The sequence below is a fragment of the Elephas maximus genome, chromosome 3 (genome assembly GCF_024166365.1).
Source record: "Elephas maximus indicus isolate mEleMax1 chromosome 3, mEleMax1 primary haplotype, whole genome shotgun sequence".
Classification (NCBI taxonomy): domain Eukaryota; kingdom Metazoa; phylum Chordata; class Mammalia; order Proboscidea; family Elephantidae; genus Elephas; species Elephas maximus.
Genome location: NC_064821.1, coordinates 107,158,385 through 107,184,326, shown reverse-complemented (window position 1 = coordinate 107,184,326; position 25,942 = coordinate 107,158,385). Strand labels below are relative to the sequence as shown.

The 25,942-nt window shown below is 37.4% G+C and overlaps 1 protein-coding gene and 1 long non-coding RNA gene across 6 annotated transcripts in view; both read right to left on the bottom strand.

Annotated features, from left to right (window-relative positions):
* The window catches only part of PATJ (PATJ crumbs cell polarity complex component), a 417,617-nt gene that overhangs the window by 209,789 nt on the left and 181,886 nt on the right, over window positions 1-25,942 (bottom strand). The window lies entirely within an intron of this gene.
* LOC126073140 (uncharacterized) lies at window positions 11,115-25,178 on the bottom strand. Its single transcript, XR_007516669.1, has 2 exons — window positions 19,485-25,178; window positions 11,115-11,161 (listed from the first exon to the last, which is right to left on the bottom strand). It is a non-coding gene; the product is annotated as an uncharacterized LOC126073140 (long non-coding RNA).

Genomic DNA, 25,942 nt, shown 5'->3' with positions numbered 1-25,942 from the left:
TAAAAGCATATGGCTCCAAACCCCTGCTCTTAACTACTAATTTAGGGAGTATATGAAGCAAAGATAATTAGACTTTCCTCAGAAAGACACACAACTAATATTGATACTGAATAAATTACTGTAAAACATCATTTATTCTTTCATACAACATTAAGCAATTATTAAGTTCAAGGGACTATGCCGGGACCAATGTGCTAGAATCATTCTAAAAGTGGTGGAAAGGTTTGGCTTGAAAATTCCTCTTTTTAAGTTTCTTAAGTTTTATTGAAGCTTAAACCTATTTTGGAGATAAATATTATATATACTTATTAACTGCTATGTAATCATTGGTCCCATACTCATTTCTTTCAAACATCATGTTGTGTGCCACCGTACCACCTGACCTGCCCTGAGTTCATATATGCATTGCATTTCATATATTCATCCAATCCGTCATGATTTTTACAGATTTAGAACAGTGGTATTTAAGCTGCCTTGGGCCATGAGCTTCATGTATGATATACAAATGATAAGAACTTTCTCCTCTCTCCCCAAAAACATATATTAAAAAAAAGCTTATATAAAAAGTTCAGACCAAAAGCTGGTTCTTGGAAAAAATTTCAAAAATTGATAAACCACTGGGCAAACTGACAAAACAAAAACAGGAGAGGAAGCAAATAACCCGAATGAGAAATGAGATGGGTGATATCAAAACAGACCCAGCTGAAATTAAAAGAATCATACCAGATTACTACGAAAAATTATACTGTAACAAATTTGAAAACCTAGAAGAAATGGATGAATTTCCTTAAGAAACTAAAAATAGAACTACCATACGATCCAGCAATCCCACTCCTCAGAATATATCCTAGAGAAATAAGAGCCTTTACACAAGCAGATATATGCACACTCATGTTCATTGCAGCACTGTTTACAATAGCAAAAAGATAGACGCAACCAAGGTGCCCACCAACCGATGAATGGATAAATAAATTACGGTATATTCGCACAATGGAATACTACGCATTGATAAAGAACAACGATGAATCTGTGAAACATTTCATAACATGGAGCAATCTAGAAGGCATTATGCTGAGTGAGATAAGCTGCAAAAGGACAAATACTGTATGAAACCATATTATAAGAACTCAAGAAATAGTTTAAACAGTGAAGAAAATATTCTTTGACAGTTACGAGAATGGGGTAGGAGGGATGGAGAAGGGTATTCACTATTTAGATAGTAGACAAGAGCTAATTTAGGTGAAGGGAAAAACAACGAGAGGTCAGCACAATTGGACTAAACCAAAAGCAAATAAGTTTTCTGAATAAACCAAACGCTTCCAATGCCAGCATAGCAGGGGCGGGAGCTTGGGGACCATGGTTTCAGCGGACTTCTAGGTTAACTGGCATAACAAAATCGATTAAGAAAATGGTCTGCATCCCACTTTGGAAAGTGGCATCTAGGGTCTTAAATACTAGCAAGCGGCCATCTAAGATGCATCAATTGGTCTCAACTCACCTGGAGCAAAGGAGAATGAAGAACACCAAAGACACAAGGTAATTATGAGCCCAAGAGACAGAAAGAGCCATATAAATCAGAGACTACATCAGCCTGAGACCAGAAGAACTAGATGGTGCCCAGCTACAACCGATGACTGCCCTGACAGGGAATACAACAGAGAATCCCTGAATGAGTCAGCTTCTTGGATCAAGTAGACACATGAGACTATGTGGGCAGGTCCTGTCTGGAGGGGAGATGTGAAGGCCAAGGGGGATAGAATCTGGCTGAATGGACTCAGAAATACAGGGTGGAGAGAAGAAGTGTGCTGTCTCATTAGGGGGACAGCAGCTAGGAGTATATAGCAAGATGTATGTAAATTTTTGTATGAGAGACTGACTTGATTTGTAAACTTTCACTTAAAGCACAATAAAAATTAAAAAAAAAAAAAAGTTCAAGGAACTCTCAGACACCTTTGGACTCCTTATGGGCTGAAGGACCTCAAGTTAAAAAGCCCAAATTTAGGCTTTCAATATTTATTAGTAGAAAATAGTGTATCCCTAAAATTTTGTCTGTCCTAACCAAACAGAACATTCCCTCTCCACAAAAGATCACAGGACTAGAAGGCAACTGGTACAATCTACCCAACATGAATTTTAGAGATTAAGAAAGTGAGTCTCCAGAGAAAGTCAGTGACTTGGCCAAGGTCAGAAACTAACTAGAGATAGAGCCTGATTTAAATGGGCATATTGGAAATAAACTATTTTATATTAAAATATTCTGATCAGTAACAAATGCTCTGATTAAATTGATTTAATAATCAATACTAACGTTCACGAGAAAGAATTAGGGGCATGTTTTAACTGAAAATTAATTTAGAGTTTGAAAAGCTAATTTTTTTTACAACATGGGAGAAACCTAAATAACTAACATTGTTAGCAAACTTTACAGCATCAGTGTATACCAAAAAACCAAACCCACTGCCATTGAGTCAATTCTGACTCATAGCAACAGTTATGGGGCAGTTCTACTCTGTCCTACAGGGTTTCCAAGGCTATAATCTTCATGGAAGCAGCCCACTACATTTTTGTCCCATGGAATGGCTAGTGGGTTTGAACCACCAAAGTTTTGGTTAGTAGTCCAGCACTTTAATCACTGCACCACCAGAGTTCCTATCAATGTATAACCAAAAAAAACCAAACCAGTGGCCATCAAGTCGATTCCAACTCATAGCAACCCCATTGGGTTTCCCAGGTTGTAAATCTCTACGGAAGCAGACTGATCAACGTATACCAAAAAAAACAAAACCCATTGCTATTGCAGCAATTTCAACTTATACTGACCCTATTGAACAGGGTAGAACTGCCTCATAGAGTTTCCAAGGAGCAGCTGGTGGATTCAAACTGCCAACCTTTTGGTTAACAGCCAAACTCTTAAACACTGCTCCACCAGGGCTCCGATCAATGTATACCCACTGCCGTTGAGTTGATTCCGACTCATAGCGACCGATCAATGTACAAATGTATAAAAAAGCCAAACCTGTTGCTGTCAAGTCGACTCTGACTCATAGCTACCCTACAGGAGAGGGTAGAACTGCCCTATAGGGTTTCCAAGGAGTGGCTAGTGGATTTGAACTGCTGACCTTTGGTCTAGCAGCTGTAGCTCTTAACTACTGTGCCACCAGGGCTCTGATTAATGTGTAACCAAAACAAAAAACCAAACCCAGTGCCGCCGAGTCGATTCCAACTCACAGCGACCACAAAGGACAGAGTAGAACTGCCCCATAGACTTTCCTGGGAGCGCCTGGCACATTTGAACTGCCGACCCTTTGGTTAGCAGCTGTAGCACTTAACCACTATGTCACCAGGGTTTCCTGATGAATGTATGGAGGGTTAGAAATGGTGAGCATACTACCAATTGTACCAGTAAGATAAATACATAACATGGTAAATGTGTAAACAAATTATATCACAGCAAAGGTATACCATAAAAAAATTAACTTTTCTTTTTTTCTGTATAGATAACTTTACAGAAAGCTTACCATTTATAAGATGATATAATAAGTACTTTATATACTTTATGCTATTTAATTACCAGAAAATTCTTATGGTTTAGGCAGTATTATTCCCTGGTTTATAAGAAAGAAAATCCAAGTTTAATGAAAAGTGCAATAAGTAATTTGGTCAAGATCACAAAATTAAGGAGTGGTATGCCAAGAATTGAACCCATGCCTGATTCAAAGCCTCCACGGCATAAATTAGGGGTTGGAAAATTTTTCTTGAAAAGGCTAAACTATACGTATTTAGACTTTGCAGGCTATATGATCTCTGTTGCAACTACTCAACTCAGCTAGAAAGCACCCTGGACAAAAAGTAAACAAATGGGTGTAGCGGTGTTCCAATAAAACTTTACTTGTAAAAGAGATGGCAAGCCAGATTTGGCCCACAGACTGTCATTTGCCAACCCTGAAATAAATTATTAATTAAAATTAGTTCATCCTGCACCAAAGGTTCATTGGGTGCAAGATGAAAAAGCTGCCTTTCCTACTTGACAAAGAGACTGCCTGTTACTTGCCCTAAACATGTTGCAATAAACTATGTTATGGAATTTGTCTTAAAAAAACCACAGTAGAGTGACCAATTAAAAAAAAAAAAATTGAGGCCAGGAATATAAACCCATCTTCCATGTTATTCTACTGTTTTCCTTCTCCAAAGACATAAATTCCTCATAAGAACTTCTTTATGATTGTTGAAAACCAATTTTTTCCAAGAAAAACCACTTTGCCACTGGGAAAAAAAATGCCCTTTCCTTATATACTATCATTGTATTATGCAGCCCATAAAAAGAACTCTTATAAATATTAGTTATAGAAGGTGGAATGACTTCCTCTTCCTTAGTGAACCATTGTTCCAAGAGAATGCCCACCTCGTAAACCAAATAGATTTGGTCATTTTCTTATAAATATTTATTAGGTTACATGCAAAAAAAGGGGGGGGGGGTTTATACATCAGTTCAAAAAACATTCATTGAACATCTACAATGAGATATGATCTGGCTACGAAGAGACCAACAACTAAGCCCCAACTTATAATAGTATGATAAGCAGTATAATAGTACTATCCACAAGAAGTAAGCAATTATTTAGGCAGAAAACCAAAAAAATTAAAGGCTGGATATACAATGAAAGCTATACACACCATGCGGACCAAAGAATGGGAAGCTAACTTTCACAGGTTCTGTGAGCTCTCAAAATAAGATTTTCTATCTGCCAAAATGATTCTTCTTAAAGAATAATCAAAACAGGAGACTAAACAATTGGCAAATTATTATATAAATGTGACTTAGCAAAAAAAAATGTCCAATGACATTTGAGAAACCAAAGCATTTAACTTAATATTCTATAGGAGCAGAAATCTGTGTTTTAGAGATTTTACATGGTACAGATGAGCAGCCCTAACCAAAGTAATTTTATTATTAGACCATCACTTGTTTTTTTATACATATTTCTTATCCCTGCAGGTATAAGCAAAACATTTCCAAGAAGAATCAGATATATTTAAGCAAACACTTAGATGGGAAGCTAGAATGTTGTCCACTAGATATAAATTTTTTTTAACCTTTTATGTCTCACAATTTTTTGCTTTATGAAACTGAAAAGGTTACCTTCTCATTCCCAGCATGCTCTTATATCTGTATCAGCTTTTGTAAAATTTGAGAGAGCAGATATTGCAAACCTGAGGCAGGTACACGGGCAACAATGAGTCAAACCCAAACGCAGTTCAAAACATTTACCAAAATGCTAATACATTTCCAACTCGCCTAAGATAAAAATGAAAATATTGAGTGACTCAAAATTTAAATTTTTACTTCATTTCATCTAAAAACATCTGATTAGTAAAACCCACTTACCCATTCCCTTTTGGTTAGCATCAAGAGACTTGCTTTTTTTCCCACAAATGTAGAAAATTTTTAATGATGGAAGAGAAATGTGTTTACGCTGAGAAGTCTGATTCATACTGTGTGTGTCAGATGCCACAGTGAGGAGAATCCTTCAGATTAATGGCACTCTTGCATTCCTGTATTTTTCCCCAATCCAGCTTCATTAGGTTTGTGACTTTTTAATTTTGAACTTTCAATATCATAACGTGGTCTGATGCACACAGTGAACATTTTTCAGAATTTGGAACTTCAGCATGCCTTTTTTTGGTGGGGGGGAATTCTTATCACATCTATTGGTTCAACAAGTGGATCTTCAAAATAAATTACTAAAAAAAAATCATAAGGGTCTGTGGACTGAAGAAAATAATATATGTAAAGCACTTAGCAGAGTGCCGAGAACATACCTAGTATTTAAAAAGAAAAGGAAGTGAAAATAAAAAATTTATCTAATGTTCTAAAATGCAGTCTCCTTGGGTAAACTACCACTATAATTTCCATTTCAGAAAATAATTTCCTGGGCTTTAAGACGGGATCTAAACTTGCTTCAGAATTCTTGCTCATCTAAAACCTGACCCTACTTTGTCCTTTGTTTTCCTGCTAGCTACTGTGTCATACATATCCTCTCTTGGTACAAATCCTTTCTGTCCTTTCCCCCATACATACCCTGCTTTCCCTTTTGAGTGGACTCCCAAGTCTGGAGCTGCCATACTCCTGTCAATCCTAACAACCTCTCGAGCTCACTCAGTCTTTTGCACAGGGGCTTCCAATACATTGTTACCTGTATCTCTACAAATTTTCAGGAGTGCCTGGGCGGTACAAATGGTTAAGCACTGGACTACTAATTGAAAGGTCCAATCCCACCCAGAGTCACCTTGCAAGGCAGGCTTAGCAATCTGCTTCTGAAGGGTCACAACCTTGAAAACCCTGTGGAACAGTCCTACTCTGCACACATGGGTGTCACCATGAGTTGGGATCGACTTGATGGCAACTAAGAACGACATCATACATATTCATTTTTTAAGGAAGACCATAAACTTCTTAGGGCAGAGATCACATTAGATAGTGTATTTCTTCCCTCAGGCTCCAAAAATCCTTGACGATAAATCATCAGTAGTAATTAAAATTATGTCCTACTTCCACCAACCCATGGATCAATCACTCTGCTCTTTCTATAAATTCAGTTTTCCTACCTATAAAATAGGACCCCTGGTGGCATACTGCTTAAGAGCTCAGCTGTAAACCAAAAGGTCAGCAGTTCAAATCCACCAGCTGCTCCTTAGAAACTCTATGGGGCAGTTCTATTCTATCCTATAGGGTCTCTATGAGTTGGAATCACCTCGACAATACTGAGGTTTATCTATAAAATGTGAACAATAAGTCACTGACTTAGGACAGACATATACAAAATACGCAATATGAGTTTTTTCACTATGTAAGTATCTCAGAGTCTTGGTATACCATAAATGTAAGGGAAATGAGAGAAAAGTAAACTACAAGAAAATAACTATTTAAACAAGAAAACATAACAGAAACCTAGGGGAACTATTTACCTTCCCTCTCCATAGCGCTTACCTAAAGAGGCAGCCCCTCCAGAAAAATAACTTTAAATATTACTTAGTTTTTGATACACTACTTCTTTAATCCCTTAATTCAACTTACAATTCTCACTTTGTTCAATATAAGATCAATTAAAGTGATGAGTGTTTAACCTATCATCTGTGCAAACCTGAAATATTTTAAAGTGGTATAAAACTACTAAAATAAAAGCAGCACAAACGCATTTAAAATAACATGTTTCCAAGCAAGTGCCAAAAAAAAGGGAAATCCCCTGCAGGCTAAGGTCTCATCTTACAAAGGCAGATACGTCTCTTTATAAAATATGCCAAAAAGAGACGTGAAATAGAAACATGCTTTTAAAATTAACAGAATACAGAAGTATCAAACATACTGTAAAGACTGTCACAAAACATTAAAATACTTCAAAGTTATATGTGTACATAAATAGAAACTTACGTAGCTCTTAATCACTACACCACCAGCGTTTCCAGAAACCTTTAATAAATACTGAAAATACGTATTAGGAAAATCATGAGCAATTAATCATGAGCATGAGCACTGGAAAAACCGATATGTGATATATAAATGAGTGTCTATTTATGAGACACATTTATAGCTAACAGCATTTTAAAAAACCGAGTTCATATATTTGAATAAAATGCAAAAGACATATAAATCCCTAATAACTATATATACTTGATTCAGTTTCTGGAAAATCCATTGTGGATGTTCCTGAGTGTTCTACTGTGGTTTTTTAAGCCCCCACAGTGGCAACTTGAAGCTGGTGAGGCAGAGATTAAGGAAACTATCAGGGATGGCAGGTTACCCTGAGGAGATAAAAAGCATACATTCATTTCCAGTCTGGCAAAATGGGCTTTTTTTTTTTTTAAATCAAGAAACTTCCTAAAATAAAAGGAAAACAAACTGCTCTAGGAAATCTGGAGAAAAGCAGGCAGGGCTGACAAATATTCAAGATCATTCCTGTAGTTGGCTTGTCAATACAAGTTTGAGAAGTAGTATTGAAAAGATGATTCTTAGACAATCTGAAGCAATTCTAACTACAGGGTAGGAAGAAACACAATATGGACCGTTGTCAGTTCAGGCAGTCCAAGGTTTAGGTAAATTTGTCCTCCCTTTGAAACAACTGAACCAGCTCCTCCCTACTGACAGCAAACTCTTCATCACAATCACCTTCAGTTGCTACACATGCAGCTTTTAAATCACTGACAAGTCTTCAAGCCTTCTCTTACACTAAACCAACCCACTGACGTGAAGTCGATTCCAACTCATAGTGACCCTACAGGGCAGAGTAGAACTGCACCACAGAGTTTCCAAGGAGCACCTCGCGGATTCAAACTGCCAACCTCTTGGTTGGCAGCTGTAGCACTCACCCACTAGGCCACCAGGGTTTCCCTCTTGCACTAAAACCCAAAAAAAAAAAAAAAAAAACCAAAGCCAGTGCCATTGAGTTGATTCCAACTCATAGCGACCCTATAGGACTGAGTAGAACCAGCCCCACAGAGTTTCAAAGGAGCACCTGGTGGATTTGAACTGCCGACTCTTTGATTAGCAGCCATACTTAACCACTACGCCACCAGGGTCTTGCACTAAGGCAAGGCTAAATAAGAACTGTATGTACCTGTTCCGATTCACCTTCAAATTTGACTTAAAGACAGCATTAGGAAGGGATCTCGTTCGTAACCCGGGGACTGCCTGTACAGGAAATGTGTGACGCATCCATTTAAGAGCTGTAACATTTCCTCTAAATCAAAATCACAGAACTGGATATTAGATAGTTCAGGGCTCCAACACTAAGATCTGCAGAAATTATATTTTATGTCAAAGTTCCTGCTCAGTTACTTTGACATCATAGCCAGGAATATGGTTTGCTAGCTTAAATCAAGAACACAGCATATATCCTGGCTGTTGGAATAGAAATAACGTAATTTGTGTGTACGCTGCTGAAAATAAAAAGAAAGGCTATACTGTGATGCTTAACTCTTTGATTGTACAATTGCCTCCATTAGGCAATAATGCTAAGTAAAATGTTCCCTTATTATGTCTAAATATCTCATATCCGGTTTTAATACATTTTTAAGTTAGGCAAAAACATATACTAAAGTGAGTACCCTATTGCATGTAGTTATATTACTAATCTAGTAATGATTTCAAGAACCATATGCTATGAAGTCAGTCACTAATAATACTTTCAAGTCCCAAGCTCCCACCCCTAGTGAATTTGAATTTGTAGATCTAGATGAATGGGACCTCAATCAACAATAAGCAAATAATATTTAAAACGTGCTATTTTACAATTAAGAAAAAAGCAGTCTTTTGTTAACTACCATGATTCCTTGATGACAGTCTGCTTTCATATACAACAAAACACTGAATGGCCATTTTTTTTTAAAAAATTAACCAGAATAGCCTTGTTCTAATGTAAACCACCTTTTCTTTTTGGTATGGTGAAGTCACAAATAACAACAATGATAATAAATATTCAGGAGCTCTACTTCTCAATTACAAATTCTGAAAGGAAAGGATACTGCATGAACAGAGTGTTAAGAATTTTGGCACTGAAACTACTAGTATATTCTTGACAGTCTGATAAACTGCTGTACTTTTTCAAAAACATTATAAAAATGACACGAGCTACAATGCACACGAAGGATGTTGCAGACATTTCTTTTTAATGTACCATTGCTTCACACATACATATGTGCCCTCACTCTCTCACTTAGGTAAATGTCTTAGCTCACCATTGTTCGGACCTTTAAAACACCACTCTGCACCATCGCTAAAATAGCATCAGACTGCATTCTCAAAGAACCACAGACCACATAGGCAACAGAAATCTTACCTGGGAAACCCCCTTGTACCATTGCTGTGCCAGTGTTCCCTTCAGGGTATCTGCATTCCTGACAAGCACTCAGTGCTGGAAGCAGCTGCAATCCTCACCACAGACTCTGTCCTCTCTCTTCTGTCGACCTTGGGCCTATTTTTTTTCCCCCTCAGATTTTATCCTCCTTAAAACCAACCTGTAGGTCTATTTCTATCATGAGAAGCAATCAATTAAGCTAAATTTCAAGCCAACCCGAAAGCTAACAGTCACATCTGTCAGTAGGTGAAAGCTGCCTATAAAAGTATGCCGGGAGAAGCAAAATCCCTGGTTTCTAACATCCGACCCTCGGATACTTCACGCTGCCGACTGTGGCACTCAGTTACCCGGCTCGCGTGGGGATGATAGCTCTATTCCAGAACGGGAAGCAATATAAACACAGCCATTTATTTTGTGGCCAGCCTCAATATCATTTTAATGACCCACTTTTCCTGCTGAGAAATAGTTCATCATATTAGTTGCATCTTCCCCATGCAAATTAAAAGGAAACAGCAGTCGATTTTAGATTTTAGCCAGTCCAAGGTGATTAGATCAATTATCAGCTTACTCTCTTATTGCTCACAGCATTGAGTTATTTTTATTATAACAAAGAAACTGGTGAACCATGTTGAACATGTATGCATCTCCCAGTGAGATTCAGCAGTGGCTCAGTAACATTCTAAATGTGCAGTACAGGTTCTGTTTAAGCAGTCAAGTCTTTAATTTAGCTACTTGGGGGGGAAATGAAACAACGTAGCCTCAGAGAAATCACTAGAAATATGGTTCTTACACTTTATTTAAAATGGTACATTGCTCCTCCCCACACACTCAAATATTGTCATACAACCACTTGCAATTATTTCGGAATTAACTTTTTATCACTTAACACATCTTCTAACCTGAACATAATTAAAAGGCTACCCAAAAAGTCTTAAGCAACATAGTTTATTACTTACACATACAAATAATAAATGCAACCAAACGATATCAATGGCTGAAGCTTTAGAAGTTTTCAGAATAAAAAAACAACAAACGATACTAAAATAGAAATCATTATTTACCAGTTTCCAATTACAGGATTAGAATAATGTTTCTACTTATTTAACTTAATTACAAATATGAAGAGTCCAGAAAAGGATGATTAACTGTGTGGGAAATACCCACTGCTGTCGAGTCAATTCCGACTCAGAGAGAACCTACAGGACAGAGTAGAACTGCCCCATAGAGTTTCCAAGGAGCGCCTGGCAGATTCGAACTACCGACCTCTTGGGTAGCGGCCGTAGCACTTAACCACTATGCCACCAGGGTTTCTGTGTGGGAAACAAGAAAAAGAGAATTTACATAAAGCTAAAAAAAAATTAAACGTTAGCCATTATTGCTTAATCCTTTATCTTTCTATTTCGCATTGTCAAAAAACAAAACAAAAAAAAGGAGACATCAAATACATTCTCATATTCCATAAAATGAACATGTAAATACTGTTATTACACACCATTAAGTTGTTTGCTTATTTGAGGTAAGCATTCTCAGCACTCCCTAACTCCGTGGTAATAATTGCTGTTGATTGTAGTGACATCTATTGGCAAGGTAGAGCTCAACGACAAAGTTCATAACAATACAAAAGTAAACAAAATTTTAAACCAAAAAGGTACTAGTTGCTCAATAAGTCTTTATTGATGATGAGTCTGCTTCATGCTAAAACTTGGCATGGCACACAAAGGAAAGCACTGGAAGGGAGAGCCCTCAATGTGGCCCTGAACGCTGCATGAGACCTGGATTCTAGTCACGGCCTCTCAACAACTAATTTTGTGGCTCTGGGCAAATTAATCAATCACTCTGGGTCTCAGGATTCTCAGCTGTAAAAGGTAGATGACACAAGCTTTGAGGTTCTCAAATCCTATAGCTATTATGAAAGACATTGATGAAGCTACTTTTATTCCTTTAAGTTACTATTCAGTTGCTCTCCTCCTTCAATGTAGACATTCCTTTTGTTAGTAAAAGTTTTAACTATACCTTACAAATATGATTCTTTAATTTAAAATTATATTTAACTTTGAAATAATTTTTAACAGTCTTATTGAGTTTAATTGTTGTTGCTGTTAGGTGCTGTTGAGTTGGTTCCAACTCATAGTGACCCTATGTACAACTGAATGAAACACTACCCGGACCTGCACCATCCTCATAATTGCTGTTATGCTTGAGCCCACTGGTTGTAGCCACTGTGTCAATCTATCTCGTTGAGGATCTTCCTCCTTTTCGTTAACCCTGTACTTTACTAACCATGACGTCCTTCTCCAGGGACTGATCCCTTCTGATAACATGTTCAAACTGTGTCAGAAGAAGTCTTGCCATCCTCCATTCTAAGGAGCATTCTGGCTGTACTTCCTCCAAGACAGATTTGTTCATTCTTCTGGCAGTCCATGGTCTATTCAATATTCTTCACAAATACTGCAATTCAAATGCATCTTCATCGGTCTTCCTTCTTCATTATCCAGCTTTCACATACATATGAGGTGATTGAAAATACCCTGATTTAGGTCAGACACAACTTAGTCCTCAAAATGGTATCTTTGCTTTTTACACTTTAAGGAGGTCTTTTGCACCAGATTTGTCCAATGCAAGACGTCGTTTTATTTCTTAACTGCTGCTTCTGTGGGAGCTGACTGCAGATCCAAGATGAAAACCTTGACAACTTCAGTCTTTTCTCCTTTCATCGTGATGTTGTTTACTGGTCCAGTTGTGAGGATTTTTGTTTTCTTTATTTTGGGGCGTTACCCATACTGAAGGCTGTAGTTTTTGATCTTTATCAATAAGTGCTTCAAGTCCTCTTCACTTTCGTAAGCAAGGTTGTTCCACCTGCATATTGCAAGTTGTTAATGAGTCTTCCTCCAATCCTGATGCCCCATTCTTCTTCATATAGTCCAGCCCTTGGATTATTTGCTCAGTATACAGGTTGAATAAGTATGGTGAAAGGATACAACCCTGATGGACACTTTTCCTGACTTTAAACCATGAAGCGTCCCTTGTTCTGTTCGAACAGCTTCCTCTTGGCCTATGTACAGGTTCCACATGAGCGCAATGAAGTATTCTGGAATTCCCATTCTTTGCAATGATATCCATAATTTGTTTTTTACCAAACAGTTAACATGCCTTGCATAGTCAATAAAACACAGATAAACATCCTTCTAGTATTCTCTGCTTTCAGCCAAGATCTACCTGACCTCAGCATGCCATAATTGACTCATTGCAAGTATGCAAGTCAGTGCTCTTTAGTAGATATACAGATTTGTGAAACTAGCACCATAATTTAGTTTTAGAACATTTCCACTACCCAAAAAATCCCATCAGGCCCAATCCCACCCCCAGCCCCAGGCAATCACTAATCTGCTTCCTGTCTTGAATTTTTAATGGGCATTTTATATAAATGGGCTCCTACAGTCTGTAGTCTCTTGCATCAGCCTTCTTTTACTTAGCAGAATGAGGATTTGTCAGTATTTTGCTCTTTTTTATTGCTGAATAGTATTCCATTTTATGGATACACTGTATTTGTTTATCCATTCACCAATTAACAGACATTTATTTGGCTTGTTCCCAGTTTTTTTGTTTGTTTGGTTTTTTTTTTTTTTTACTATTATGAATAATGCTGCTATGAACATTTGTGCCGAAGTCTTTGTGTGCATACATGTTTTCATTTTTTAAGGCCATATACCCAGATGTAGAATTGGTGGGTCATATGATAAACTTATGCATAACTTTTTAAGAAATGGTTAATCTGTTTTCTAAAGGGGCTGTATACTTTTACACCAATATTGTATAAAGGTTCTAATTTCTCCATATTCTCAGATATTTAGAATATACTTTTTTTAATATTAGTGAGTATGTAGTGGTTTTAGTTTTTATTTCCCTAATAACTAATGATATTGAGCACCTTTTTATGCACTTACTAGCCATTCATATAGCTTCTCTGGTGAAATGTCATTTCAAATTTTTGCCCATTTTTAAAAGCTGAGTTTCTTGTTTTCTTATTGAGCTATGAGACAAAATACTTTTATTTTCAAAATAATCATATGTTGCTTTACAAAATTCAAGTGGCACTGCATTAAAAAAAAGTTAAAAGTATAAGTTTGTCTTAAGCCCCACTCACCAAAGCAGTTTGATGCATATTCTTGCACATTTTTTGAAACTAAAAAAAAATACTAAGGATCCTGCAAAATTCAGCTTTAGCCTTGGAATTCAGCTAAAACTGCTATTTAGTTTGGATCTCCAGAAGGTGAAGATCTGAAAGATACTGCACATCATTCAGGCACCTCTGAACCAGAGCAAGATCAATGATCTTCTGACAGCACAGGATGACGATAGCAAACTAAACCATGTATTAATGGCAATAATTCAAACTAGGCTGACACTGGATTTACCATTATTATCAAGGCTAGCATTTTCAAAGTAACTTGGCATGAAAAATCTCTTACTGTGCTTGATGTGGTGAAATTCTATCAGTTAATTGAAGTATAAATGCTTATTCACTAGCATAAGAATAAAATTCTACAAAATAACCAAAGATGATGAAAGCTGTTAATTTTTTTTTACATAAAAAAGTATTTTTTTTTTCAAAAAGTTAAATACTGACTTTAATATTTAATTTAATAAGTATATTGAGTGTACATGGTAAGGTAGCTTTACAAAGAACATTATACTTTTCGTGAGTCAACAAATATTCATAGAAATTTAAAGGCTGCAAGGTAGAATAATAGAGAATAAGTCATGTCACAAGCTTTCTGTGGTTTGGTACACTGCCATTTGTAACATTAAACATAACAACATTTAAATCTGTACTCTTAGTTATAAAATTCCAAGAATCCATCTTAAAAGTCTCATGTGTATTCTTCCTACATTGGAGACAATGAAGTAAAAGCAAAGTGTCAACACTACAATGTCAAAATCTCAAGGGAAAGAAAAATTTCAAAATTGTATACAATACTTTTACGGTAAATCTACCTTTGATCCTGTAAGAGTGTTTTTGGTTGTTGTCACACTAGTGTGTTTGTGGCAGGGGGTGGGGGAAGGTAGCTGGCATCTACTGGGTAAGGATGCTGCTAAACATCTTATGATGCATAGGACAACCCTCTTAAAACGAAGAAATATCCCATCCAAAAGCATACTGCTAAGGTCAGAAAAAGCTGGAACACGAAAAGCACTCTTACTCATTGCTAAAAGCTCCAGACTGAAGTTAAAAATCAGCACTTTAGAATATGTTCAGATATTGTGTGTGTGCACGTGTGGGGGTGAGGGCGCAGTCCCTCCTCATAATTATCTTTTCCAAAATTACATAGTGTTTCATTTCCAAATCAACTATTAATCAAATTGCCATATTTAAAAGAAAAAAAAACCCATATCTTCTTAGAATTGGATTTAAATTACCTTAAACTTACTGAAATTTATATTAGTCTTCCAAGCCAGAAAAATTGTACATCTCTCAACTTTCCCCCAAATCTCCCTTAATAAAGTTCTATCATTTTCTTTAACGGGGCTTCAGGACTTCCATTAAATAGGCAAAATGGTGCTCAAAATATTGTGTGTGAGTGTGCATGGGCGAGAACGTTTCCATGCATCTACCTGCATGTTTCTGGGTGTGGTTTATAGCTTGCATCACATTGCCATAGGGTATATGATACAAAAAGTTATGGTTCCTGGCTATAAGCTTTATCCTTCTAACTGCCTTATTCCTAGATAATTTCTAGTTTTTGCTGTTATTATAAGGAAATTTTTATCATATTTTTTCTAAATAGATAACACTGAATAGAAGATTTTTATGTATAATTCATATATAGCTTACTTATTACTGTCAAAAGATATTCTAGGTTTTGAATTTTTAAGACTGAAAACTGTGCCATCTGTAAATAATAATTTGTTCTCTTCCTTTCTGGTGTGTATATATATATATATATATATATATATATATATGTAACCCATAACCCATTGCCATCGAGTCAATTCGGACTCATGGTGACCCTATAGGACAGAATAAAACTGCCCCATAGAGTTTCCAAGGAGTGCCTGGTGGATTCGAACTGCCAGCCTTTTGGTTAGCAGCTGTAGCTCTTAACCACTGCACCACCAGGGTGTGTATATGTGTGTGTGTATATATATATATATATAAAATATAGAGAGAGACTTTTTTTTTATATATAGAAGAGAGGAAGTAATCTTAATACATCAGCTTGATTCTTGCTGGGCTGGTGGCAAGAATTCTTGTCTTCCTCCACTTTCAAGTAAAGGATTTTTTTGTGGCAGGAGGAGAGGCTTAGAACAAGTTCCCCATCCCCACTCCAGAGGAACACAGCAGAACTATCTATTAAGACTTTTTAAAAATTAAAATATACGTGTGTACTTTATATGTGAATATAAAAAGGTTTTATATAAATATGGTTGGTAACATGAATTTACCTTAACCTCGCTCACCACAAATATCATAAAAAATTTTTAAAGACTCAAATCTATAAGTATAAAGAAAACAGGAGAGAGAAGTGGAGCAAGTTAGAGACGTCAACCAAATTTTGGGAGATGGAAGGCAGGCACAGGGCAACTTCATCTGCCAGGACTGGGGCCATAAGAAGAAAGGTGGTTTGCACTGCAGGACCTCTTAAACACTTAGGATTTGGAGTTACCCGTTATCTCTATGTCAGGGAACGTAAGCATGTGGCTGAAAAAAGGAGGACTGGTTACGACCCCTGGTGCCGCAGTGGTTAAGAACTTGGCTGCTAACCAAAAGGGTTGGCAGTTTGAATACACCAGTTGCAACTTGGAAACCCTATAGGGCAGTTCTACTCTGTCTCATAGGGTTGCTATGAAGGGAATCAACTCGATGGCAATGGGTTTGGGTTTTTTGTTTGTTTGTTTGTTTAGAAGTACTTATTGTAAGGCATAGTAGTCCCCAGATCTCTTTCCCTATTCAGGCAGAGGATGAAAAACTAACTTTCTAATGAGATGGGGGTACAACACCGTACTGAAAATAGAAGAAGTGAGGGAGATAAATGTTTAATGGATGATGGATTCCCCCTACCAGCCACCACTTGGTTCTCAAATCACTGGCAGCCAGAAAGGAGGTCAGGGGAGTTTCTCTGAGGAAACTAACAAGCCTGAGGAATAAGTACAGATAATCTGATATATAGGGTCCCCTCAATGGAAAAAACACATCACCACCTTAATGAAACCCACCATTCAACAAACTGAGCCCATATGCACACTTCCCATGAGCTTCTAGTGTCTTATTCTCAGGTGAATAGAACGTCAGAGAAATCACCCTATGTTTGAGGAAAAAATTAAAAAATAGACTATCCTCAGAGAGATAAAGAATATTGCATCCATGAAACACGAACAGGAAACTACGAAAAGAAAAACAAGAGCTCTTAGAAATAAATAGCTAATATTTAAAAAACTAAACAGAGGTGTTAGAAATAAAATTAAGGAAATCTTGTGGAAAGCACAACAAAACAGTAAGATGGCAAAAAGAATAACAAAATTAGATAAAAAATAGGATTAACTCAGGGGGTCCAACATTTTACATATATTAGCTCCAATGCAAGGAAAGAAGGGGGAATTAAAAATGTATCAATAATTTTTCCACAAAATGTCCTTGAATAGGGCATGAACGTAGACAAAAAAAAAAAAAAGGTCCATAGCAAGGAACAGCACTGAAATGTCAGAACGGCAGGGACAAAGAAGTGAATGTGCTTCTGAGAGAGGAAAATAGGGCCTCATGCAAAGTAATAGGAATGAGAACAGCACCAGACTACTCAAAAGTCACATTTGAAGGCAATGAAGCTATGCATTCAAAATTGAAAGGAAAGTGACTTCCGTGCCCAGTCAAATGGTCCTTCTGCTGAGAAAGAAGACTAAAGGCATTTTCTGACCTTCAGAGTCTCAAAGATTTTCTCTCCTCTAAATCTTTACGCAGGAAGCAACCACAGGATGTGCTTTACCAAAGCACAGAAACAGTATCCTATACAAGATACTAAAAAAATTCTTGCATAATTGTGAAGGTAAGCTCCAGGATGACAGCTGGGCCAGAGGCCTAGAGAGCAACCAGTCTGAACTCACACGGGAAAACAGGCCTACATGCAGCATCTCTCCAGGAATAGAAAATGGTAGTGAGAAATGATCTGCTGTGTTTGACCCAATGGAAAATATCACTTGGAGGGGTTTTACCATGGGGATAGAAACAAAGTTAATAAATAAAAGCACGCAAACAAATATAAAAAAGGAGGCAATGTTTAAGTCTAGAAAGAGCAAAATAATACACAAGAATATAATTATGAGATATTGCTTGGCTCAGCAGTGAACAATAGTTACTTGGTCTTTATTTGGCACACACCAAAAACAGTTTTAATGAAATACCACATTAACTACATTGGGAGGATGGACGAAGGGGAAGTAAAAGTAAAATAACAGTGTTAAATACTCATCTTTTTAAAAGGATGTCAACAAATCATAACTAATATTGATACATCAATAGATCAGTATCAGTTAATAAAGTTGTTATCTAAAAGAAATCATTCCCTATAAACTTATAGTGACCCTGAGTAACAGATATGGTAATAAACCACATTTCAGATGGCCTTATATCTTATCTTTAAGCAAATCTAAAAAAAAAAAAGCTAAAGTAAAATGCACAGATGCCAAGGGTCGATAATGTACTTTTTATTTGGGTGGTGGGGTTCACAGGTATTAGTTTTATTATTATGCTTCATAACCCAAGTATATCCTTTATATCAAATATTATAATGTGATTCGGGGAAAAAAGCCTGAGGGAAAATACCATAGCTAGAGCCAATAATTAAACCAGGTCTTTTCTGAGGAAAAAATTAAAGTAGAAAAACAAAGCACCCAAGGACAGTATGCTATTCTGGAATTAAAGAATCAAGAATGGGCTTTAGGAAGACTTCAGGGTTGGATGCCACTCACATATCTCCTCTCTCGCTTAACAACTAAGTGACAATAAATCAATTACACCCTGAGTTCCAATAAATCAATTATACCCTGAGTTCCTAGGGCCTCATCTGCTTCAGAGGAATGACTGCTGTGTAAACCTCATTGCTTCTTTATAAAAAGTCACTTCCCAAACCTTCTGCTCCTTGTAATTCAAAGCATGTAGACAAAAGAACGAACCATCAACAGGTTAGAAAGACCTAGTTGGTGTAAAAGCATTTAACCTCTGGGATCAAAAAGTGAATGAAGAAGGATTTTCTGTAGATAGGGGCTACTCTCCCAGGGGATCAAAACTTTTAGGTAAAGTGAGAGGAAAAGAGAAGTCAAGATGTTCTGGACAAAAGCTCTGATACTAGACAAACAGTACGGTTCAGCAAAAAGGTTATCTTTGAAGCACCACAAGCTGACCTGGATTTTCATGGCATTCCCACTGCTAATTAGCTAATAAACATACACAAGTCACAGACCCTCTGTCAGTCATTTTCCCAAAAGTTGAGTTTATAGAATGTGCTAGGCCAAAACAGAGAAGGTCACTAACCTCGTGGAACTTAGAGGGTTTATGAGCGAAGACAAATATTAATCTAATAATTACATAAATAATTACATTCTTGTTAAATGCTGTTAAAAAAAAAAAACAAAGAAACTTACATTGGACTAAGGAGTCACACAAGGTTTTCCAAAGAAGGTGACGTTAAGCTGAAATCAGAAGGGGAGAGATAATAGCTCCTTTATGGACTCTTCAGTGGATCAAATGAGAATGTATTTAAAGACTTGGGGAGAATATATGGCACATAGCAGTTACTCAAAAAATTGTGATGATTACAGTCACACACACAAAAAACCACATCACCATACAGTGGACTCTGACTCATGACAAGTATAACTGCTAAAATTGTGGCAATAAAAGTTTAAATGTAACTATAACTGAGAGAATGGGTAGAAGATGCATCTACCCTTGTGGATCCATTGTCAGGAAGAAAGATAAACGGAGGATATGTTTCAGTTATGGGTGGGGGTGGGACTGGGGAGTACTGATAATGTCTTTAGCCACAACTGAGAACAGGAGGTAAAGGGTGGACGAAATAAAGTTTTGTTTTGGGAAAAGGGTTTAAAGCGTTAGTGGAAAAAAGATGTGGAGTCTTCCCAACAACCACTTAATATTTGAGCCAGAAGCTCCAAGAGAAAAATTTGAAAGCCACCATATGATGGTGAACTGCACAATCTCTTCACGAGCTCAGTGCTTTTGAACATTTGACAAGGTAACCTGGTTGTAAACTGCAGTATTAAAGACCGTTACCACAAAGTAAGTGGAAAGTTCCTGCACGGTCGATCCCTACTGCCGACAAATCCTGCACCCTTTGGTACTGGCACTTCCGTCAACAGCTACGTGTCAATGTGAAACATTGTTCCTAGGCTTAAATTCATACAATTTGGATTCAATTAGATACCAGAATGTCATGAAAAACGTTCAACTATGTGAGATAAGTTATCTGTAATGTAAACGCCTACTGCGTTCCATGTTTAATTCTCACAACAATCTGAAAGATAATTACTATTCTTATTTTATCAAGTATCCCCTTTCTCTTCTTCCTCATCAATTTCATTTTGCTAAACTCAATGGCTACTTCCATGTGTTCATGTGACTCGGCCTCTTAGTAGCATTCCACAGTTTACCATTGAAATTCAGTGATTGATCTCTTCTTGAAACACTTTCTTCTCTTAACTACACGATCCCATAATATCCTGAAAGCGTTATGCTAGGATGCTACTTTGTTGGCTCATGAAACAGGTATTGAGACTGCTTCTGTTTGCTGTCTACCCTGTCTTCCTAAGTAAAATCACTGCCTCCCATGACGTCAAATACCATCAGTACCAATGGTTTTGAGTGAGTGGTCTTTGCATCGGATCCCTGGTGGTGCAGTGGTTAAGAGCACGGCTGCTAACCAAAAGGTCAGCAGTTTGAATCCACCAGACACTCCTTGGAAACTCTACTAGGGCAGTTCGACTCTGTCCTATAGGGTTGCTATGAGTCAGAATCAACTCGACGGCAAAGGGTTTTGTTTTTTTTGTTTTTTTTTTTTGGTGTTTGCATCAGAAATATCAGCATCACCTGGGAACTAATTAGATATGCAAGTTATCAAGTCCCACCCCAGACCTACAGAATCAGAAACTCTAGGGGTGGGGCTCCACAATGACTGTTTTAACAGACACTCTAGGTGAATCTGATATAGGCTAAAGCTTGAAAGTCACTGATCTAGATGAGAATTTTTTACACTGTCGGTTATGAAATAGGAGTTGCAACCAGCATTTTAAAAAATAAAATTGAATAGAATAAAAAAAAAGTTACAGTTCTTTACATGTTATAAGGTAAGTAACGTTTCATGAAATTTTGATTCAATTATATATGCCTATTTGTATGTGGGAAACCCTGGCGGCATAGTGGTTAAGAGCTACGGCTGCAAACCAAAACGTCAGCAGTTCAAATCCACCAGGTACTCCTTGGAAACCCCACAGGGTCGCTATGAGTCAGAATTGACTCAATGGCAACGGGTTTTGGTTTTGGTTTATTTGTATGTATGCATCCATACCTAGTTGTTAAATAAAATAAATGTTATCGTGCATCTTGGTCTGAAAAAAATTACAAAACCTGATCTGTGTGATGACTATAAGTCAGTATTTGCATGTCTGGTTCATTCTTGTCATTTAGGTTTTATCCCAAGTATCTTGGCCTTTCTTAACCATCCTACTTAATATTGCCTCCTCCAAGATGTTTCTTCTCACACAACCTTGTTTTATTTTATTCATAGCCTTATTAGTATTTAAACTATCTTATTGTTTATGATGCTGAACAAGTTTCAATGGAGCATCCAGACTAAGGCAGACTAGGAAAAAAGGCCTGGCCATGTACTTCCAAAAAATCAGTCAATGAAGACCCTATGGATCACAATGATCCAATCCCATTGCGCATGGAGTCTCTGTGAGTCAGGAACCAATTGGAGGGCAGCTAATAACAAATTGCTTTACTCTACCACTCTGCCAGTTTGTCATACTGTGGTAACTTCTGTGTTACTATGATGCTTGAAGCTGTGCCACCAGTATATCAAATACTAGCAGGGTCACCCACAGTGGAGAGGTTTCAGCAGAATTTCCTGACTCAGACAGACTAGGAATAAAGGACTGGTTATCTACTTTTTGAAAATTAGCCAGTGAGAACCCTACAGTTCACAACAGAATACTATCTGATATAGTGCTGTAAGATAAGCCCCCTAGGTTGGTAGACAACAATGGACTCAAGCATGCTGGCAATCATGAAGATAGTGCGGGACCAGGCTGCATTAGTTCTGATGTACATGTGGTTACCAAGAGTTGGAACTGACTCAAAACCAACTAACAACATTGTTTTACTTGTTTAGAATGCTTCATCCCCCACCCCCACCCCCAAGAATATAAGCTAATAAGAGGAGTGATCTTGTTCCCGCTGGGTTCCCAGCATCCAAAACAGTACCTGCCCACCCATAGTACCTACTCAGTAAATATTTCTTGCCTTGATGAACTTTATAAAAAAATAATTTATCAAATCTCACCACATTCACCTGAGTTAGATTTTAACAGAGCTTTAAAATTATGTGTATATTATGTCAGTGATCTCTCTATACAATCACCACTTCCTTGTGGGATTCCAGTCATTCACTTCATAGTCGCGTACTGTGGGAAACTCACATAATCACACTGTAATCAATATAAAAAGAAATGCTAGTGTTGGGACATTACAAATGTGATAAAATGGTGAACCAATCTACTTTCAGTTGTAGATTGACGAGCAGAGTATTCATTTAGTAAGAGTTAAGGACAAAGCAGAGACTATGAGAAGGACGTTCACCTGTGTTTTATTAACTATGCAAAAGGCATTCGACTGAGTGGATCATAACAAACTATGGATGACACTGCGAAGAATGGGAATTCCAGAACACTTAATTGTGCTTATGAGGAACCTGTACATAGACCAAGAGGCAGTTGATCGGACAGAACAAGTGGATGCTGAGTGGTTTAAAGTCAGGAAAGGTGTGCATCAGGGTGGTATCCTTTTACCATACCTATTCAATCTGTACTCTGAGCAAATAATCCGAGAAGCTGGACTATATGAAGAAGAACAGGGCATCTGTATTGGAGTAAGACTTATTAACAACCTGCATTATGCAGATGACACATTTGGCTTGCTGCAAGTTAAAAGGACTTGGAGCACTTACTAATGAAGATCAAAAACCACAGCCTTCAGTATGGATTGCACCTCAACATAAAGAAAACAAAAATCCTCACAACTCGACCAATGATAAATGGAGAAAAATCCTCACAAAAATCCTAACAACTGGACATCTTGCTAAATGGAGAAAAGACTGAAGTTGTCAAGGATTTTATTTTACTTGGATCCACAATCAACAGCCATGGAAGCAGCAGTCAAGAAAGCAAATGACACATTGCATTGGGCAAATCTGCTGCAAAGGACCTCTTTCAAGTGTTGAAAAGCAAAGATGTCACCTTGAAGACTAATGTGCACCTGACCCAAGCCATGGTATTTTCAATCACATCATATGCATGTGAAAGCTGGACAATGAATATGGAAGACCTTACAAGAACTGACCCCTTTGAATTGTGGTGTTGGTGAAGAATATTGAATATACCATGGACTGCCAAAAGAACAAACAAATCTGTCTTGGAAGAACTACAATCAGAATGCTCCTTAGACGCAAGGATGGTGAGACTGCGTCTTACATACTTTGGACATGTTGTCAGGAGGGATCAGTCCCTGGAGAAGGACATCATGCTTAGCAAAGTACAGGGTCAGTGGAAAAGAGGAAGACCCTCAACAAGGTGGACTGACACAGTGGCTGCAACAATGAGCTCAAGCATAACAACGATTGTAAGGATGGTGCAGAACCAGGCAGTGTTTCATTCTGTTGTGCCTAGGGTCACCAGGAGCCAGAATTGACTCCACGGCACCTAACAACAAACAACAAGGACAAAGAAAATCCCACATGATCAGTTACAAAAGGATATACAAGAAGGCCAGAGGCTTTAGGTTCTCCTGCATTTTTAATGTGACCCATCTCAAAAAAAATCCCATACAGTTCAGACTCTCTGGAAAAAAGGTTAACAGTAAATTCAGTGGCATGTTAAGTAGGAAGAGAAATGTACACTGGGAGGGAAAACACTGGGGTACATAATGAAGAGGAAAGTCATGTTCACAGCCCGAATAGGTTTGCTGGAGTATCTGTGAAATGTCATAGTTAGAAGATAACTTAGATGTCAGAGTTTTTTTTTTTTTTTGCACCCAGTGTAAGTCAGTGTCCTCCCTGAACTCCACTGATGCTGCGCATCTGCGTCTGTTTGTGTGTGTGAACACACATGTGCACATAAGCTCATAACTGTGGGCAACTGCTGCTGTTCTGCACATCCAACGGCATAGAAGTGTTATTCCCAAAATAAGCCCAAGCCACTTTGTACCTATTTCTGCTACCGTAACAGGTTTCTAGCAATGGGATGTGTAGTAGATGATGTTTACTGAAAATAGGCTCTGGAGTCAGAATACCAGTTGAAACCTCATTTCCACTATTTATAGCTATGGGACTTTTGCGCCATTCTTTAATTTCTCTGAGGCTCAGTTTGTATAAGGGACCCTCACAATATTATTGTGTCAACTGAGTTAATAATACATATAAAAACCTTTGAACAGTGCCTGGTGCACGGTACACCACAGTGCATACTAGGTACGATACTCCTTGTAGTAAGTTCTTTAAATGCTTTTCTCCTCTAATTCTCACAACAGTCTGACCAGGCAGGTTATTATAAGACCACCCTCCCACCCCTTTATAAATAAGCAAGTGTGAGACATGAAGAGGTTAAGTAACTTGTCCAAGAACTGACAACCAGTAAGTGGTAGAACTGGGATTAGAATGTAATCGAAGTCACACACTTAAACCAGGTTTCCTAACAACTATGCAAATTCTGGCCTTTTAGCATCCTAGAAATTATGAATAATTAGCAATCTATTTCCAGCCTGCTGCAGCTCCCCTAATATCCACATCAGACCAAGGGAGTATGTTACACATGTGCACATGCAGATCATTTGTGTCCATCACGTGAGCTCTCCAAAAAGCAGCTGAAAGCTAAGATGCTACAATAGTCTTAGCAAATTTTGTTTCCACGCCTTTGTATCTTCCCTTCCAGGCTGGATGACCTCATCAAGAAAGAAGGAGCTACGTTTCATTCATTTCATTCCACATTCACTTAATACTATTAATAAAAAGCAGTTAGCATTCAACAAAAATTGGTTAAATAAATGAAAAAAAAAAAAAAAAAAAGCACAGAAAAGGGCCCTGTAAAATTTCAGAATACAAATCAGTTTTAAAAAAAATCAGCTTAAAATACCATCATTAACAACATAAAAGCTAACACCTGTTGAAGACTCACTATGGGGCAGGCTAAATGCCTTATTTTATCCCAATCCTCACTACAGTCCTATGGAGGAGGTACCACTATTACATCCTTTCTTATACAAAAGGTCATGCTTAAGGTCAGATGCATAGTAATTAAGTTCTGGAGCCAGGGTTTTAGCTCTTGCAATTTCTATATCAAACGCCTATTCTATACTCTAAAAAGGAAAACATTATTAAAAAAAAAAAAAAAAAAGAAGTTTTACTGAGATAAAATTCACATACCATAAATTCACCCATTTAAAATGTGTAATTCAGGGGGTTTTAGTATCTTTACAGAATTGTGCAACCGTCATCACAATCTAATTTTGGAAATATTTCCATTACTCCAAAAAGAAAGCTCGTATCCATTAGCAATCAGGTCTAACTATATATGCTGTACATGCATTAAAGAAATGCAAATTCCTACAAATAAAAACAAACAAAAAAAAACCCAAATAAAGTCCCCATTAAATACATGTACGATTGGATATCTGATACAGCTAATGCAAAAGAAAAGCATGATATAAATTCCAAATGAGAAAATATGGTTTAGCAGGCCTTTTGTAATTCTGCATGATCAACATCACCATTCCTCTGAGGAAGGCAGATAATCAAGACCTGACATCTATATCC